This window comes from Myodes glareolus, chromosome 13 (genome assembly GCF_982192425.1).
Source record: "Myodes glareolus chromosome 13, mMyoGla1.1, whole genome shotgun sequence".
NCBI classification, from domain to species: Eukaryota; Metazoa; Chordata; class Mammalia; order Rodentia; family Cricetidae; genus Myodes; species Myodes glareolus.
In genome coordinates this window covers 34,627,599-34,646,563 of record NC_142038.1, presented here as the reverse complement: position 1 = coordinate 34,646,563, position 18,965 = coordinate 34,627,599, and the positions used below count along the sequence as shown (strand labels likewise).

General features: G+C 44.7%; 1 protein-coding gene across 4 annotated transcripts in view; it reads left to right on the top strand.

The window, feature by feature from the left end:
- The window catches only part of Snx24 (sorting nexin 24), a 145,106-nt gene that overhangs the window by 20,347 nt on the left and 105,794 nt on the right, over positions 1–18,965 (top strand). The window contains exon 2 of one of the 4 annotated variants that reach the window (XM_085699865.2): positions 15,678–15,736. The exons of 2 other annotated variants lie outside the window; for them this stretch is intronic. The gene's annotated coding sequence lies outside the window, so the exon portion shown is untranslated. Of the gene's footprint in view, positions 1–15,677; positions 15,788–18,965 lie in introns of all 4 variants that reach the window. One more of the 4 variants, XM_085699864.2, reaches the window with a different exon arrangement.

The window sequence follows — 18,965 nt, the reverse complement described above, 5'->3', positions numbered from 1 at the left end:
TTTCTGTGGGGCTGGAGAGCAAGCCTGAGACTGCACGCATGCTTCATAAACACTCTGCCAAGTGTGCCATACCCCGCATCTTCTAACCTGGATGTTTCTACACAGCTTAGTCTGACTTCTAACACACAATCCTCCTGTCTCAGCCTCCTGAGTGAGAGGACTGCAGGCATGTATCACCACCGTACCCAGCTTTGCATCTGAATTTCTGAAATGTGGTCAGAGTGCAAGGAATAGAAAAATTACAGAAAAGTCTATTCTCGATCTCACACTTTTTTTCTCTTTTTTCGAGACAGGGTTTCTCTATGTAGCCCTGGCTGTCCTGGAACTCACTTTGTAGCCCAGGCTGACCTCAAACTCTCTGGGGTGCTGGGATTAAAGGTGTGTGCCACCAGTCCCAGCTACTTTTCTTATATCTTAACAGTGGACAATTAGATCTCATTGTCAGTAAAAACTGATGACTGCAGCTCCCGCACTATTGAGCCTGTGCTAATAAATGCAACAGTTGTTCATAGTCTGGTGGCAAATGACCTTTAAATGCAACCATTTATGGAAGCTGTCCGTGGGGAACAATTTAACTTCCAAATGATGTTCAGGAGTGCTTATCATTTAAATATGCCTCTTCCTGTCAATAAGGAATAACAAACACTGGTTAGATTTCTGATGTTGATTCAGACGGTAGGAAATCTGCTGAATAAATTAGTGTATGTTTGATTTATATTGACCAAAATTTTTTTACACTGCTGTGTTACAGGTCGAGGTGACAATACATTTAAATGCGTGGTGGAGCAGAGGTCACAGCTGACTGACAGGAATGCTTACACTGTTTTTAATTAACTTTTAAATATTATTCTTAAATTCTTTCTCAAGCCAATTACTAGAAACAGGATTGAACTTAACTTAGAACGTTAATGGAGACCTTATTTTAAAAATCAATAATCTTGATTGTTCTCCTGAAAATTATGGGAATAGATTATGGCTTTATTTTAGCTACTGATTTGTATCAGATACTGAATTCATTATGCCTTTTTCTTGGACTATTTTCAGGACCATTCTAAGATAACACGGACAAAACAAAAACAAAAACAAAAAACAAACAAACAAAAATAAACCAAAGCAATGGACAGTTACTCCAGGAGGTGCTTTGTGGAAGAGGCCTATTTTCTTAGTGGTCTGAGCTTCCCATTGATGGTGTTCTGTGTGTGATAAGGAGAGTCATTGGCAGGGGAAGGATGTGGCGGGGGGGATTTTCCCAATCATTCATTAGTGTTTTGGAAGCTTCAATAACCCTTGGTTTGCCCTCTGAGAGAGTCTCTTCCCATGGACTCTCATGGCTTTGGCATCTGAATACTGCAGAACACAAAGCATTTTGTTTCCACTCTTCACTTTTCCAGCTTTGTCCCGTGGAATTGTGTTTGCATCATTCACAGTCGTACAAAAGCTTTCATTCTTTTGAACTATGGAGATTTTTTTTTCTTTAAAGCCAAGCATGGGGGGTACACACTACAGCATCAGGGAGACAGAGGCCAGATCTCTGAATGTTTGACGCCATCCTGGACTACTTAGCTGAGATCCTGTTACCAAACAAACAAAACTCACAAAATAAAAAACGAATAAATACTCACAAAAATTAAAAGACGAAACAGAAGGGGCTGGAATGATGGCTCAGTAGTTAAGAGTACTTACTACTCTTCCAGAAGACCCAAGTTTGGTTCCCAGCATTCATATTGGGCTGTTCATAACTGCCTGTAACTTCAGCTCCAGGGGATCTGACGCCTTCTTCTGTCCTCATGGGCACAGTGATGTACACTGATGTATACACAGAGACACGCAAATACAAGTAAAATAAAAATTATAAAAACAAATCAACTGTCTGGAGAGGTGGCTCTGCAGTTAAGGGAGTTATTTGCCCTTCCCGAGGGCTCAGGTTCAAGTCCCAGCACCTCCATGGCTGCTCACAACCGTTTGTGACTTCAGTTCCAGGGGACCGGATGCCCTCTTCTGCTCGGCAGGATCCTGCAAGCATATGGGACACGTCCACTGCTCACACAACCACATACACATAAAAATAAAAGATAAAAAAGTAATTAAAAAAATCAAAACGAAAGCTCTTTGACTTTAACCAGGCATTGTGCTGTGGGGCTTGGGACAAGCAGGCTGACCTGGGTCTCGCATCCTGAGTTGTTGCATGCTCTCAGAAGGTGGCACAAAGTCCAGAACCTTCCTTTCGCCCTCCAGAGCAGACAACTGCATGCAGTTCTTGAAAGCAGCAGTCCTGTCACTCCAGGCTAGTGACAGTCACACTGTGGTTCCTCGGTCTGCGGCGTTGTGCTGACGTTTGATGTGACTAGACAGCATTATCCCCAGATTGTCCCTGATGGTGGAAGTGACAGTGTTGAACGCTTACAAGGGAGAGAAGGAAGTAGAGGTGGTGGTGGTGGCATTGGTGTTGAATGTGGTAGGAGAAGCACTCAGGAGACAGAGGCAGAGGTGGCTGGATCTCTGAATTTGAGGCCAGCCTGGTCTACAGAGCGAGTTCGAGGATAGCCAGGGCTACACAAAGAAATCTTGTCTTGAAGAACAAAAAGCTCAAAAAAAAAAAAAAAAGTGAAAGAAGGAAAGTGGTGGGAGAATGCCCGTGGGATGAGTCACTCAGTGGTGAGACTGACTGGGAGGGACCGAGGGCAGAGCTGTGCAGCCAGCCACTCTCTTCAGTGGATGGCACAGGCAGAGGAGTTTGGGAGACATGGTGGCACCAGGTAGGGTGCCAGAGGCAGGGAAAGGAGGAGGCTGGTGGTTCCCTGTTGCTTGTGTGCTGGTTGTGTGTTGTTGTTCATCGTCCTGATCCATGCTACTGACATCTGCAGAGAGGAGCCTCAGTTGAGACAGTGCTTCCATCAGAGCGCTAACAGGCAAATCTGGGGCAGTGGAGCCCAGCTGCCTGGAAGCAGTGCCTTTGCTGGGCATGTGGTCCTGGGCCTTAGAAGAAAGCCGTGGAGGGCAAGCTAGTAAAAAGGGTTCCTCCTGTAGCTTCCGCTTTGGTGCATGCGTCTGAAGTCTAGCCTTAAGTTCCTTCTCTGCCCTCCTAAAATAAACTCCTTCCTCCCTAAGTTGCGCTTGGTTGTGGTGATTACGGCAACAGAAGCCAGTCTAAGACAGGAAGGGGTGCATGGCCAGTGTGACAGTTGCCACCACTGGATAAATCTCCCTCACAAAACTAGGGGCTTTGAGTGCCAGAGTCAGCTGCTGACCTCACCCCTAACTGTACTTCAGGGTCGCCCAGAAAGGTTACAAACCTCTGGTGCCGTATTTCAGAGAGTCTGAGAGCTCTGGGGTGTAGATCAAGTATGAGCCACTCTGCCTCCTGCTGGGGATCGAATCTAAAGCCTCAACTGGCTTGATAAATAGTCTTCTACTGAGCTACACCCCTAGCCCAGCATGAGGCTTTTCATTCTGTTGCTTGAGACAGGGTCTCAGTGGATAGCTCTGGCTATCCTGGAACTTCCCATGTAGACTTACAGAGATCAGCCTAGCTCTGTCTCCCAAGAGCTGTGATTAAAGGCATAAGCCACCAGGCCTAGCAGGGAGACCTTTTAAATGGTCCCTTCGTGATTCTGATGAGCAGTCAGAGGTGAAAGCTGCTGCAATAAAATGTCCCAAGACCACCTGGGACCTCTGAGGATAACATTAAGGTTTCAGAAAATGGGGTGCAGCGTGAGGGCCCCCCCACGGTTTTCCAGGCTTTGCCTTAGGCTGTGGCACACTCCAGGTGATTTAATTAAAATTCAATTAGGTAGCTAACCCTATATACCATGGACGGGTAGCTTACCTGTATTAAAATCTGTTTTCTGTTGGTGTGCTAAACACCCTGACTAAAAGCACCTTAGGGAGGAAAAGTTTTGTTTGATCTTGCAGGTGACAAACTATTGTCCAGGGAGGCTAATGCATGCATTCCAGGCAGGAACTTGAGGCAGGGAACAGAGAAAATGCTTATTGGCTTGCTTCTAAGCTCAGGTTCAGTTCCAGGTCTATCTGCCTAGAGATGTCAGTGCCCATGGTGGTCTGGGCTCTCCTGTATCAACTAGCGATCAAGGAAATGCCCTACAGATTGCCCATAGGTCAGTCTAACGGAGGCAATTCTTGGTTCTTCCCCAGTTGAAAACCAAGATGAGTCATCCGCAGCAGTTTGGAAAGGTGCTCTCTGGAGTGTGTATAGTGTAGCATGAAGGAGAAACATCAACCTTGTTTCAAAGATCTGGAGAGGCAGCCAGTCAAATTCTGATTCCGCAGAAGTGCTTCCAGCCAGCAGAGTGACTTCAGAGAACCTCTTCTGACCTCAGTTTATTGGAGGAACTTCTAAGGAGATAAGTGCTGTGGAACAATCCTTTTCTACACTATGAATATGTATTACTCTTATTGGTTAATGAAAAGCTGATAGGCCAGTAGCTGGACAGGAAGTTAGGTGTGAAGGCCAACTGAGGATGTTGGGAATAAGGAGGGTGGAGTCAGAGGAGTTGCCAGCCAGATCAGAGGAAGCAGGATATGAGCTAGCCGTGCTAATAAGGGTACTGCCATGTGGCAGAGCATAAATAAGGAATATGGGTTAACTTAAAAATGTAAAAGCTAGTTAGTAATAAGCCTGAGCCATTGGCCAAGCATTTATAATTCATATAAACCTCTGTGGGACTGAGCAGTCAGGATAGGAAATGTCTGTTTACAAGTGAAGAGGCCATGGGGCCAGATCTACTTAGGTCAATCATTCTAACCTGCTGACTAGTGAGGGAGCTTGTGAAAGTCATCTCATCCTCCACAAATGCTTACCAATACCTCAGCCTTCGCAGAGGCTCCAATGCAAATTTCTAGATGCGTAGTAAGAGCTTGTGATGTGATGTAGGAACTGCTGTTATTTTTAATGATGCTGATTATATGCTCATAATTAGACGTTATAAATGTTTGACAGCTGGGGTTCAGATGATATCATGTGTGTTACTTTCCTTTCATCTTATGTTAGAATTTTTTCTCATCTTTGGACAATTCTATATTTAATTCACCACTTAAAAGAGAAACAATTTTTTTCTTTTTGTAATTGTTTTATTGTTTTTCCCATATAACATGTTATTGATTCTCTGGGATTTTCCCAACATGTACCCCACCACACTCCCCTACCAGTCCTTTCATGTTCACCCTCCCACCCCAGTGGTCTCCCCCCACCCCAAAAGAAGTAGAAGTTGTTGTTTTTTTCAGGGACCTGTCCCTTAAATAGAATTTAGTCCTTTCCCTCCCACATCTCCGCCAGAAGCCATCAGTTGTGGAGAGCTACTCTTAAGCATTTATACCGCAATTTTTTAAGGTTTTTTTTTTTTTTGGATGGCTTTGTGTCTAGACTGTTATTTTTTTTTTCCAGGGAGAGGGGTACGGGTTGGAGTGGGGAGAAGGGGTGTCACAGAGTCCTCCTGTGTCTCTCCTTCTCAGCTGTGCGTCTGCAGTCATCGCTATCACAGCAAAAATAGCCTCCTTGCTCTTCCCAGTTAGCAGGAGCTTGGATCATGGGCTTCCACTTGGTTTCTGGCAACAGCACAGACCAGGAATATGGCCCCCTGATGTGGCAGGGCCACAGACCCGGACAAGGTCATAGCAGGCTGCCTGGATCTTGAACAGCAGCATGACCTCAGGTGGTAGCACAGGCCACCTGCATCAATATGGCCCCCAGGTGGCAGGCCACCTGCATCAATACGGTCCCCAGGTGGCAGGCCACCTGCATCAATACGGCCCCCAGGTGGCAGGCCACCTGCATCAATACGGCCCCCAGGTGGCAACCTGACCTACGGACATTTACATGGCTTCAGGCTGCAGCACAAACCACAGACATCCACATAGCCTTTGGTGGTAACTCAGACTATGGACCCCAACACAGATCTGGGCTTCAGTAGGATCATGGACCCAGACATGGCCCTTGGTGGCAACCAGACATCACCATGGCCCCTGGCAGCAGCATAGCCTGTAGACATCCATGTGGCTTCAGATGAATACAGACCATAGACTTCTCCATGGCCCCTGCCAGCAACCCAGACCCCAGCTGTAGCAGGGCCATGGATCCAGACGTGGCTCACAGTGGCAGTGGGGACCTGGACCCCTTAGGTGGCAGTTCAGGACTCCCATATTAACATGGCCTCTGGTGGCAGCCTGACCCACAGTACTCAGAATGACCCCATGCTGCAACACAGACCACAATCTGAAGGAAACCTGTGCCAAAGACGTCATCCCACAGGTGGGACCAACACGGTTAGATGCCTGCCTGACTCGCCCTGTCCCAAGGCTTAATTCTTTTTGTTTGTTTGTTTTTTCAAAACAGGTTTCTTTGTACAGTCCTGACTAACCTAAAATTCACTCTGTAGACCAGACTAGCCTCAAACTCTCAGAGATCTGCCTGACTCTGCCTCCCAAGTGCTGGAATAAAAAGGCATGTGCCACCACCACCTGACTGTTTATTTGCTGAGTTGGCATAGCCATGGCAGCTCCTGCCTTTTGCACCTGTGTCCGACTCTGCCCCAGCTTATCACAGTGGCCTTGGCACTACACTGCCCTGAGTGAACTGGGAGGAGGCCCAGGACTCCTATTTATTCTTGACCCTCTCACAGTGGTTAGAAGGCTCACACACTTGCACTACCAGTACAGAACCACACTCATTTGACCTTAGAGGGAATCAAGGACCAACTATATGTCCTGAAACTCTAGGACAAGATTGACCAATAAAAGCTGTCAGTGAATTTTTATTTTATGAAGGACCCGGGCTTAGAAAGTTTGGACCAAGTGAAGATTATTATGACCATGAAAGATGAATTTGGGTTTGAAAGTCCTGATATAGATGCAGCGATGCTAATGTGTTCCTAAGAAATTGTAAATTATATTGCAGATAAGAAGGGTGTGTATGAATTAAGTACCAGAGCCTTTTTCCTCACAGAGAGGACTCCTAGACCACACGATGATATCATGGCTGGCTGACAGTGGCTCTGTTGGACTTCTATTTAAACTGTCTGAGGGTATTACCCTTTGAAAATAGATGTTTTCTAAAACAGAACAAACAAAAAAAGACAAGGTCTCATGTGTCCAGCACTGGCTAACCTGGAACTCAAAGTATAGTGAACTTGAACTTCTGATCCTCCTGGCTCCACCTCGTGAGTGTAAGGATTATATGAGGGTGCCAACATACCCAACTTTAAATGAAAACTCTAAACAGGATCATAAGAATTTCCAGTGCTGCTAAATTAGAACACGCCATTTATAGCCATTCCACTCTGGATGCTCCATCTCGCCCAAATTAGAGACTGACATCTGACACACCCTGGTTGCTCCGCTGCCCTTGACAACCAGTTGCTAACAACTGTTGGTGCATCACGGACCACTCCAGCCACCTCCCACCTACCTTGCCTTGCTTTAGGCTTCCCATAGTCTTCTCAGGTAAACTTGGCCTGAATGGGTTTCCTACCCGTTTAGATGAGGCCAGCCATGCCTAAACATGAAGGTGTCTGCACATGAGCTTGGTGCCACGTAATATCAGTTTTCATCTCCCATCGGTGAAATGTGCCGTTTGATATTGGAGGACATTCTTAATAAATGTGCGTATGCTGTACGTCATTTAAATGCACATTTCCTAATTTATAGGTCTTCGGTTTTTGTGATAGCTTACCACCTCCTGTTTGTTTTATATTTTACACAATGGAAATGATGTTGGACAAAACACAAATTCGAGTATTATTTTTAAATTAGAGTTTAAGAGGCTGGAGAGATGTTCATTGCTTTAGGCTGCTTGTTATTCTTGCAGAGAGACGACTGGAGTTCAGTTCCCAGCACTAGTACAAGGACTCATGACTATCCTAACTCTACTTCCAGGGGATTTGACGCCCTCTCTGGCCTCCACAGGTACTAGGTTCACATACGTGACATTCTTGCCAGCAAAACAGTCATGTACATAAAATTAAATAAATAGAAAAAATAAAATTAGAGTTCAAGATGTGTTGGAAAGCAGAACTCAAAGCAATCAAGACGTTTGACTGAGGAACTGTTAGCGTGGTGGGAGCTGAAGAAATTTCGCAAAGGAGACGAGAGACTTGACATGGGTACCTTAGTGGTGGCCAGCAGGGTGTGGCAGTGTCCAACTGGGAGATCGCGGAAGCCAATCCTCCTACCACTGCACAAGAACTTGCTGAAGAACTGTGGGCCATCCCTAGCCAGTGGGCATTTGGAGCACATTGGAAAGGGGGAAAAACTCAAAAAGTGCATCCCTCGGGAACTGATGGAAGATTGAGAACAGTCACTCTTGTCCGCTTTAGTCTATACAACAACAGCTAACTGTTTCTTGACTGGATTGAGACGTGTGTGAAAAGTGGTTATCGTTTAAAAACCAGCAGTGGCTGGCTGGCTCAGTGGTTGGACTGAGAAGATACTCCAAGGTACTTTCCAAGGACACACACACACATACACACACACACACACACTCACACAGCCAGGCACACGCTCACAAATTGTTGTCCAGTATTGGTTCTGTTGGTGTCTTCTGCAGGTCTAATCTATTACAGCTCTTCAAATCCCAATGAAACCATTATATCTGAGAAGTCACTCAGCAAATCCTTGGGATGAATAGGAAACAGCAATACATGCAGCCAGCTTTGCTCAGCAGAAAGGGCCTAGTTCTTATGACAACACCCAGCCACACACAACACACCTGAGGCTTCCAGAGATGAAGGAACTAGGCTCCAAAGTTTCGTCTCATCCACCATATTCATTGGACCTCTCAAGAATGGACTATACTTTTTCATTTTTTTTATTGTTTTTATTGAGCTATATACATTTTTCTCCACTCCCCTCTCTCCCTCCCCTCTCTGCTTCTACCCTCTCCTGTGACTCCCACACTTCCAATCTTGTCTTTTTCACCTTCCTGTGTAGATCTATGTATGTCTCTCTTAGAGACCTCTTTGTCTAATTTCTCTGGGGTTGTGGCTTGTAGGCTGGGTTTTCTTTGCCTTATGTCTGAAAGCCACTTATGATTAAGTAAATATTTTATTTGTCTTTCTGGGTCTCGGTTACCTCACTCAATATATTTTTTTTCTAGATCCACCCATCTGCCTGTAAATTTCAAGATGTCATTATTTTTTACTACAACATAGTGCTCCATTGTGTAAATGTACCAAATTTTCTTTATCCATTCTTCGAGTGAGGGGCATTTAGGTTGCTTCCAGGTTCGGACTATTACAAATAATGCTGTTATGGACATAGTTGAGAACATGTCTTTGTGGTATGATTGAGCGTCTTTTGGTTATATACCCAACAGTGGCATTGCTGGATCTTGAGGTAGATTGTTTCCTAATTTTCTGAGAAATCACCGTTCTGATTTCCAAAGGGCTGTACAAGTTTGCACTCCCACTAACAATGGAGGAGTGTTCCCCTTATCCCACATCCTTTCCAGCATAAGTTGTCATCAGTGTTTTTGATGTTGGCCAAGAATGAACTACTCTCCTTCAGGCTTTTTGACAGCTTTTTGCAGAGAAAATGCTTCTGTGATCAGCAGAATGCAGAAGATGCCTTCATAAGATGAGTGACTTCCAAAGCCAGGATATTCATGGTAGAAGAATAAACTTAACATCTTGTTGTCAAAAGGGCCTTGATTATAATGGTTCCTACTTTGGTGACTAAAGATGTGTTTGATCCTAGTTATAGTGATTTAGGCCACAGTCTGGAAATGCATTTCCTTTTGCACCAGCCTAGTTTATTGCTGGAGCCTGGCAGCGGTACAGGGCCAGGCCCCATTCAGACCCATTCTTGTGTTTTGCTCCGATCAGAAATGACTCCTGACTCATTGCTATTGAGGTTCCGCCAGGTTCCGATGGCGTCAGTGGGAGCGAAAGGCACTTTGTTCTCGACTTTCTTCTCAGAGCTATTTCTGCAGTCAGAGTTTGTTTTTCTTGAGTTCTGGCTCTAGAAAATGTGCAACTTTCTTCTCAGTGGCCCAGAGTATCTAAATGGCTGAGTGGGGAAGCCGGCGGTCGAACTGGAAGGGTAGCTCAGTCTTCGTATGATCAGCTGTGAGTGTTTGCAGTCTGAGTGCTTGGTAGGACTTGAAGAAGGGCTGGTGGGAGAACCTGGCAGATGCTGTAGCAGTTGGCAGTGCTGAGGACTGGGTGAAGGGACAGAGATGGGGCGTGTGAGGCACAGTTTTATATGAGCCCCAGTCAGAGAATCAAGTCCAGAGTCCAGTGGGAGAACACTTGCCTAGCCGGTAAAAGCTCTGGTTGTAGTGCCTAGCACTGTGCCTCCCTCCAGAGTCCTTAGCACTAATATTTATTCAGATTTATTTTTCTCAACCAGTGGTTTTTTGAAGGCCTTCAATATACTAGGCACTGTATAGGGCTTTTAGAGATGTTATCGTGTTACGGGTTTATTTCTTTTTAAAAGTTTTAAGATTTACTTAATGTGGATGAGTGTTTTTCCTAAATATGTGTGTGTGTGTGTGTGTGTGTGTGTGTGTGTGTGTTTCATCACCATGTGTGTGTGTGTCTGGTCTCCACAGAGGTCAGGAGAGCACCAAATCCCCTGGAGCTGGCTGTACAGGCAGCTGTTAGCCATCATGTTGGTGCTGGGAATCGAGCCCAGGATCTCTTGAAGAGCAGCCAGTGTTCTTAACATCTCTCCAGCCCAGAGTTTGATTTCTAAGACTCTTAATCAATACCAGCAGGCTATTAATGGAGTCCACCTATTTATGAAATAGTATATAGTAGAGATGCCATTTAATCCCCCTGACTGCTTATCATTCCGTGGGGAGAGAAACATATACATAAAGTTATGTTGCCAAGCATACATGGGGACAGTTTCTTCATCATTAGGACAGGTTAACTAGGGGGCTGGTGCTATAACTTTGTTGGTAGAGTGCTTGCCTAGCATGCACAAAGTCCTGGATTTGATTCCTAGCACTACATTAACCAGGTATAGAGGGGGCATACCTGTAATCCTAGCATGCCTCCTGAATGGAGACAAGAGGATCAGAAGTTTAAGGTCATTCTTGGCTACATACCGAGCTCAGTGCTATTTCAGGCTAAATGAGACCCATGTCTTTAAAAACAAAAATAAAACAAACAAACAAAAAACCATGACATCTAGCCCACGGGCTCATTGCCAAGATTAAGTATAATAATATATGGGATATTTCTGGGAAAGGGCACAGTGCAGTCAGTGTCAGCAGCTGTTAGCATGGCTGTGTCTGTCTTCACAACCTTGGCCCAGTTCCGCCCCTGAAGGCCAGGTGCTAGGATCCAGCTGGGAGAACCACGTGGGTTACAGAGAGTTAGCAGGGTGAGGTGAGGTGTCTGGGGTGAGGGATCACCACCCACCGGAAACCAGGTGACAATGTGGAGGTAGAGAGGTATTTGAAGCAGAAGTGTGAAGATGTGACTTCAGATGCTGCCAGAGATGTAGCGTGCTTTACCCTTCTGATTCTGGACCAAACTGCATTGAAGCCAGCACTTGTGAACAGGAAAGAACTAGGGTTAGGCTCATTTTGTAAAGTTGACCTTTCGGGAAGGATGACCCATGAGAAGAAGATAGCAGCATGATTGAAGAGGGAACAAGGGAAGTGATGAGACTTTACTGGAAGGCTCCTGGCCCTACCCTCCCTAGCCACGTGCTGAATGGGAACCTCTGACTCCAGTACCCCGAGTGTAGACATAATAGTGACCAAGAGGTTGTTTAGTCAAATGAAATGCTATTACTTCCAAATACGTACACACAGCTGGCTCCATGGCAGCATTGTATCTAAAAGCTAAGATATTTTGTTGTTTTGAGGCAGGGTCTCCAGTAGCCCAGGCTAGTCTTGAGCTTACAATCCTCCTGTCTCTGCCTCCTGAAGGATCCCAGGCAGGCACCACCGTTCCGGGCTGCGTTAATTTGAGTGCAATTCACCCACAAGTTCCTCCTCTCCCCTCACTACCTACGCTGAACAGGAGCAGAAATAAAGCTTTTCAGGTAAACGTCGGCTAGAAATTTCAGAATGGTAAAGGGAAGTTTGACCCAAGTAGATTTTATCCGTGAACTGTGTAGATGGCCAGCTGTGTCCGGTAGAGACCAGAAAAGCTGATTAATGGCACAGCTTGACCAAGTGCAGACGTGATAGCTTGGGAAAAGATGACCCGGAGCTCTGTAGAGCGCAGCCGCTCATCCCACAATCATCTGTGGCCACGCCCAGGTGAGTGGGTACTCGCCAGGTCCTTGTTTCAGCCCAGACGGGAAGTATTTTGTCAGTGGTCAGCTTGAAGCTTCGTGGCTTGAAGCTTCATGGCATCGTGAAGCTAAGAAGAGGAAGCAGAGGGATTTAAGTCAAATTCTAGGGACACAGATCATATCTCTTTAGCCCAGAATTGTGAGGCATGGGGCAGGTTACATTCCTTCAGTGTGTCTCGGTTTCCTTATCTCTGAAGTGGGGTAGTAAAGATGGATTTTGTTCTTTCTTTATGTTGCAACGTGGTTTCCTGTAGCTCAGGCTGCCCTCATACTGGATACATAGTTCAGGTAGCCTTGAATCGCTGCTTCTCTTTGTCTCTACCTCCTAAGGGGCTAGCTCTACCACTGTGCCCAGCACAGATTTTAATTAATTAAAATCCTATGTTTGTATCACAGGGTTTTTGTAGAAGACTTATAACACCTACCTAGTTACTTTACCTTCAGGGGAGATTTCACAAATAGTTTCAATTTAAATATGTTTAGATTCCCGTGTTAATTACTACTATAGCTCATTTCACTTTAAGAATGTAAAAGATTTTATTTTTATTGCATGTTGATGTGTGTGGATATGTGCATGTTAGTGCAGGTGTCTGCGGAGACCAGAAGAAAGGGCCAAATCTCCCGTGTTCTGCCTGATGTGTGTGCTGAATATTGAACCCTGGTCCCTGGGAAGAACAGCCAGTGCTCTTGACTACTGAGCCATCTCTCCAGTCCCCACAACTGTAGCTAGTTTAAAAAAAAATTTGTGTGTACGTGTGCACACAACATGCCATGTAGTATGAAGGTCAGACGACAGTCTGAGGGAGTTGAGCCATCTTACCAGCCCTCTCTCCAAATGTGTGTGTGTGTGTGTGTGTGTGTGTGTGTGTGTGTGTGTGTGTGCATGCGTGAATGAACCTACAGAGGTCAGAAGAAGATGACAGATCTCCTGGAGCAGGAGTTACTATGTAGGTGCTGGGAACCAAACCCAGATCCTCTACAAGAGCAGTAAAGTTCTTATCCTATGAGGCATCTCTCTAGCACCTGAAATTTTGATATCGAAGTTTAAACAAAAACTCTTGTCTTCATTAGGGTTTCTATCACTGTGAAGAAACACCATGACTACAGCAACTCTTATTAAGGAAATCATTTAGTTTGGGTGCCTTGCAGTTGTAGAGGCTCCATCCATTATCATCATGGTAGGGCATGGGAGCTTGCAGGTAGACATAGTGCTGGAGAGGTAGCTGAGAGTTCTATATCTTGGTCCACATACCTACTCCAACAAGGCCACACCTCCTAATAGTGCCACCCCCTACGATCTTATGGGGGCCAATTACATTCAGACTACCACAACTATCTCCTTCAATTTTGTACCCTACTTTGGAAAATATCCCAACATAGATTTTGTGTTTTGTATTTTTAAGTTTTATGTTTACAAAACTGAAATACATTGAGTGGGAATCAATAAATGTTTCCTGGGGCATTCCTTAGAGCAGAGGATAGACTTTAAAGTTTCAGAAATGGAGTAACAAACTTGGGCATCGGGGCTGGTGTTTCTGAGAAGCATGTTGCTGACGTGGGCAGCAATATTTTACTTGCAGTCAAGCTGCAAATACATTTTTCATTAAGTGATGGAGGAGGGTTATCTGTCTATTGTGTTATTTTCATTGGTCAATAAAGAGACTGCCTTGGCCCCTTGATAGGACAGAAAATTAGGTAGGCGGAGTAAACAGAACAGAATGCTGGGAAGAGGGCTATGAGGCAGACGCCATGGAGCCAGCCACCAGGTCAGACATGCTGAATCTTTCCCGGTAAGCCACACCTCGTGGTGCTATACAGATTATTAGAAATGGGTTAATATCAAGATATGAGAGTTAGTCAGTAACTAACTCTCTAGAGATAATGGGCCAGGCAGTGCTTAAATGAATACAATTTGTGTATTGTTATTTCTGGGACTAAGCTAGCCGTGTGGGAGCCGGGTGAGGCGAAAAGCAGGCCTGCCCGCAGCCCCTTACTACAATTAAGAAAACATGAATAAGGGGCTAGAGAGATGACTCAGGGGTCAAGAGCAATTGCTGCTCTTGCCAGGACCTACGTTTGGTTTCTAGCATCCATATAGCAGCTCACAGCTGCCTGTAACTCCAGTTCCAGGGGATCTGATGTTCTCTTTTGAACTGCATGAGCACCAGGCACACATGTGCACAGGCATATGCAGGCTAAGTACTCATAAAAGTGAGAGTAAATAAACCAAAAAAAAAAAAAAAGGATGCCTGAATAAAGCTGGTAATGATGAATACACATCTAGTCCTAGTAGCTGGGAGGATGAGGCATGAGGATTGCCCTAGGTTAGCCTGTGCTATATAACAATTCTGGAGATGCTTCAGCTACACAACACAAACAAACCTGTGTGTGTGTGCGTGCACACACACATCTGGATGTATAGCCATATCCATATATTCGAATGAAGAAGCTGTTAGGGTGGAGCTGGGCTGGAGATAAGAAAGGAACAATCCCTGTGAGCGCTACTGTCCGTGTGCCCTTTATCTGTTCGCTGGTGTTCCATTTTTCAAATGTGCTTTTACAAAAAAAAAAAAAAAAAAAAAAAAAAAAGAAAAGAAAAGAAAAATCCAGAGTCAGATCACGTCACTTAGAGAGGATGTATGTACCTACCTGCCAGCTTCCATCCAGCTCAGCCCTTCTAATGGAGCCCCGGGCTGATTTTTGCCTATAAAAGTAGAAAATGGACCTGATAAAAATGTTTAGTCTGCAAGAGCTCCTTTTATTTATCATATCAGGAAAGAACAATGTTTTGCTGGGCTGTGGTCAAAACAGAAGGCGACCTTGCTTGTTCAGAAAAGCTCAAATCCTAGAGATAAGGGGGCAGAGTAATATCGCACAACGGAAAGAGTGGGGTGTAATTATTTGTAGCTTGTCAAGTGAAGCCCTTTCAAGCCCCTAGTGATTCGAATCTGGGAACTCTGCACAGTTCTGTAAACTAACCGCGGGCAGCATCAGAGAAATCTCACTGGCCTGCAGACAGCACCGAAATTGCATCAGTTTGTCATGCACCGAGCATGCCAGCTTCACACAATATCATTTGGTTGCAAATGGACCTGGCCCCGAAGCTCTGAAACACGTCCTGTGGTATCTGACGCTTGGCCTGTGATTTGTCATGTCCCGGCTGCTATCGGTGTACAGTAATTTTAATAGGCTCTGATGGTTTCCTTGTAGAAACACAGGATGCATCTGGTTTGGCCGTAGGGTGTGGCAGGGTCTCTTCTGGCCAAAGATAACAAGAGTGTGCACAGGAAACTTAGAAATCAGTTTGACTTCGTTAGAATTTAGTTGTAGACCATAGGGTACTAACTTCCGATTTAAAATTCATTGACTAGTTTAATATTTACATAACACTGGTTTTTTTTCCTTTTCTTTAGTTGACTCTAAAAATGCATTATAGACCGATGGCAGGCTGGACTTTTTAGAAGTCACAGCTGTAAGTATGGAGTGAACATAAGATGATGGATAACTTGGCTCTTTACTACGCGTGAGTATATAGGCCATGACTCTCAGCAGTATTGGTGTGAGAACGTTGAAAATTGGGCTGCTAGGCTCCATCCCAGACCTGCAGAACCCCTCTCATTTCCACCAGCTCCCTGGGGGATTGTCCTGTGTATGCAAGTTCGCCGAGCTCTTGAGGGAATGAAAGTCTGTCCTTCTGAGTCTGTTTGCTTTGGGCCATCTGATCCATTACTCATAGCTCCAGATTTCTCATCCGCATGGCAGGGATCATAATAATTGTTACCACATTGTACTTTAATGATTAAATCGTGTCCGTCTCTGTCTCCATGTGTAGTAGCTGAGCGAGAAGGCATTCTGTAAGTAAAAGATGGGTATAGTGTTAGTTCCATTAGAAACCGCCTAATTGTGGAATGATTCACCTGTGATTACCGTGACCCAAGGGTTGTGAGAGTAACCTTTACCCAGCGTGGCTGACTCTAGTGTCAAGGTGGCAGGACTGTCACTTCACTGCTTACCTTGTTAATTCTGTCCTACAGCATCATTGTGTTGTGATTTAGAGTTATAGCTCAGGGGAAATGCTAGCTGCCTGCAGAGAAGTCCCTGATTGTTAGAGGTTGGTACCATCTTGGGGCATCTAGGTTCCTTTCCAGAGCCCCAGGCTCCATGGCCTTGGCACATCCAGATGTACAGAACTCTTGCCTTCTTCTTTACGTCCTTGTTTTGGCCCCAGTGTGGGTCCTTGGGGTTCTCTTCATCCCCAAATGTGATTGTCACAGTAGACCTATGGGAAAAAACATAGAAGTAAAAAATAAATGCCAAGGGGTGGGGTCGAATAGGAGTAATAACTCCTTTGTTCTACAGCACAGCAGAGTAACTGCAATTGACCACACAGTGAGTAATTCAAAGTAGCTAATGGCATTTTGAATGTTTCCAATAGAAACACATGGTAAATTCCAGAGCCAAGATTATCCCATCAGGTGGTTTTCGTTGTGTGCATGTTCTGAAATGTCACACAGAGCCCCACCCCACGCATATACAATTGTAATCTGTCAATTAAATTACAAAGATACTTTTTTTTAAAAAAAAATAAAGTTATGAGCCATTTAGAGCAGAGTGGTGGTCACCAGAATCCAGGGAGCATTAGGGGAAGGTAGAGAGGGGTGGGCAGATGACTGGCACTGAGTTACCTTGAGGCGCATGCTTTGACTGTGGAAAACAGTAGCCTACTGTGTATTTCTCAGAGCTAGAAGAATCAAAATTTTTCATTATAAAGAATTGATAAATGAGGAAATGATGTTTAACCTGATTTGATATTATATACTATGTGCCTATAAATTTACATGACTTTTATATGGTTTTATGTATCTGATATTTAAGTTTTAGAAGCTGTGAGCTGGATAGAAAAGTAACTAATTTTGGATTCCTTTCCTCTTTTTTTTTTTCTTCACAGTGATTATCAGAGTCATCACTCTGTTATCGTTAGTACAGAGTAGATAGCTCATTGCTAGGTGGGGAGCCTTGAAGCTTCTTTTCATGTTGTGCAGAGTTGATAGCTCATTGCTAGGTGGGGAGCCTTGAAGTTTCTTTTCATGTAGTACAGAGTTGATAGCTCATTGCTAGGTGGGGAGCCTTGAAGCTTCTTTTCATGTAGTACAGAGTAGATAGCTCATTGCTAGGTGGGGAGCCTTGAAGCTTCTTTTCATGTAGTACAGAGTTGATAGCTCATTGCTAGGTGGGGAGCCTTGAAGCTTCTTTTCATATAGGCTTCATTTACAAAAGGGGAGCAGCCATATTTGGTTGATTATTTTTTTCCCTGTTCTGGGATCACACCCAGAGCCATGTACCTGTTAAGTGTTCCAACACTGAGCACATTGTCATCCTTTAAAAACAAACAACAGGGGGCTGGAGAGATGGCTCAGAGGTTAAGAGCACTGACTGCTCTTCCAGAGGTCCTGAGTTCAATTCCCAGCAACCACATGGTGGCTCACAACCATCTGTAATGAGATCTGGCGCCCTCTTCTGGCAGGTAGACATGGAAGAAATGTTGTATACATAATAAATAAATAAATCTTAAAAAAAAATTAAAAAAAAACCAGGGTATGGTGGCGCGTGCCTTTAGTCCTAGCCCTTGGAAGGCAGAGGCAGGTGGATTTCTGTGAGTTCGAGGCCAGCCTGGTCTACAAAGTGAGTTCCAGGACAGCCAGGACTGTTACACAGAGAAATCCTGTCTCGAGAAACCAACCAAACAACCAAACAACAACAAATACCAAACTTTGATTCAACACGGCAAAGTGATTCATGTCTTTAATCCTAGCACTCGCGAGGCAGTGGCAGGCAGATATCTGTGATTCTGAGTCCAGCCAGTGCCACTTAGTGAGACCCTGTCTCAAATTTTGATTTACTATTATCATTATTGTGTGTGTATGATATAAATGTTGGGGGGTGATAGTTGTGCATGCTGCAGCACACGTATGTGTTAGGCCCGTGTCATGAGCCCCCCAGAGACCACCAGGAGTCTGAGTTTCTATGCAAAAGCAAAAAGCCTTTATTGCAAGCTGGAGCTGGGCCCTCTGTCCATTCGGACACAGTGGCTGGATGAGGGAGAGTGCTGAACTCAGCTATGGCAGGGTTTTTTTTTTTTGTTTTTGGTTTTTTTTTTGGAGTAAAGAAAGGGGGAGGGAGGGTAAATTCTGGATTCAGAAGGGGTTTGAACTCCTGATTGGGCAGGAGTGAGATAACAGGAGTCTTGTGAAACAGGGATTAGTACTGGAATGCTATAAGGAAATTAGCAACCTATATGCAAATTAGGTAAGCCTTGCTTAATGTTCTGGAACATTTAGTTCTTGTTTGTCTCAATTCTGATTGGCCTCCTGCCAATCAGGGTACAGTTTGTGGCTTTTCCTGGCTATTGTAAGTGTGAGGCCTAGTCTAGTATTGTTAGTCTGCAGCCTGTCATGGCTGCTGTGCTGTCAAGTTAGGCCTCTTCCAGTGTGGAGGCCAGAACATATGTTTATAGAGTTGATTCTTTCCTTTCACCCATATTTGTATAAATTACAAGGACTGAGCTCAGTGGTTCAGCTTTTACAGCAATCTTTATTGCCTACTGTCTTGATCGCCTCCAGCCCTTAGTGTTTATGGTTATTGTTCTTGAGATTATTTCGTTTTATATGGATGAGAGTTTTACTTCCACGTATGTATATGTA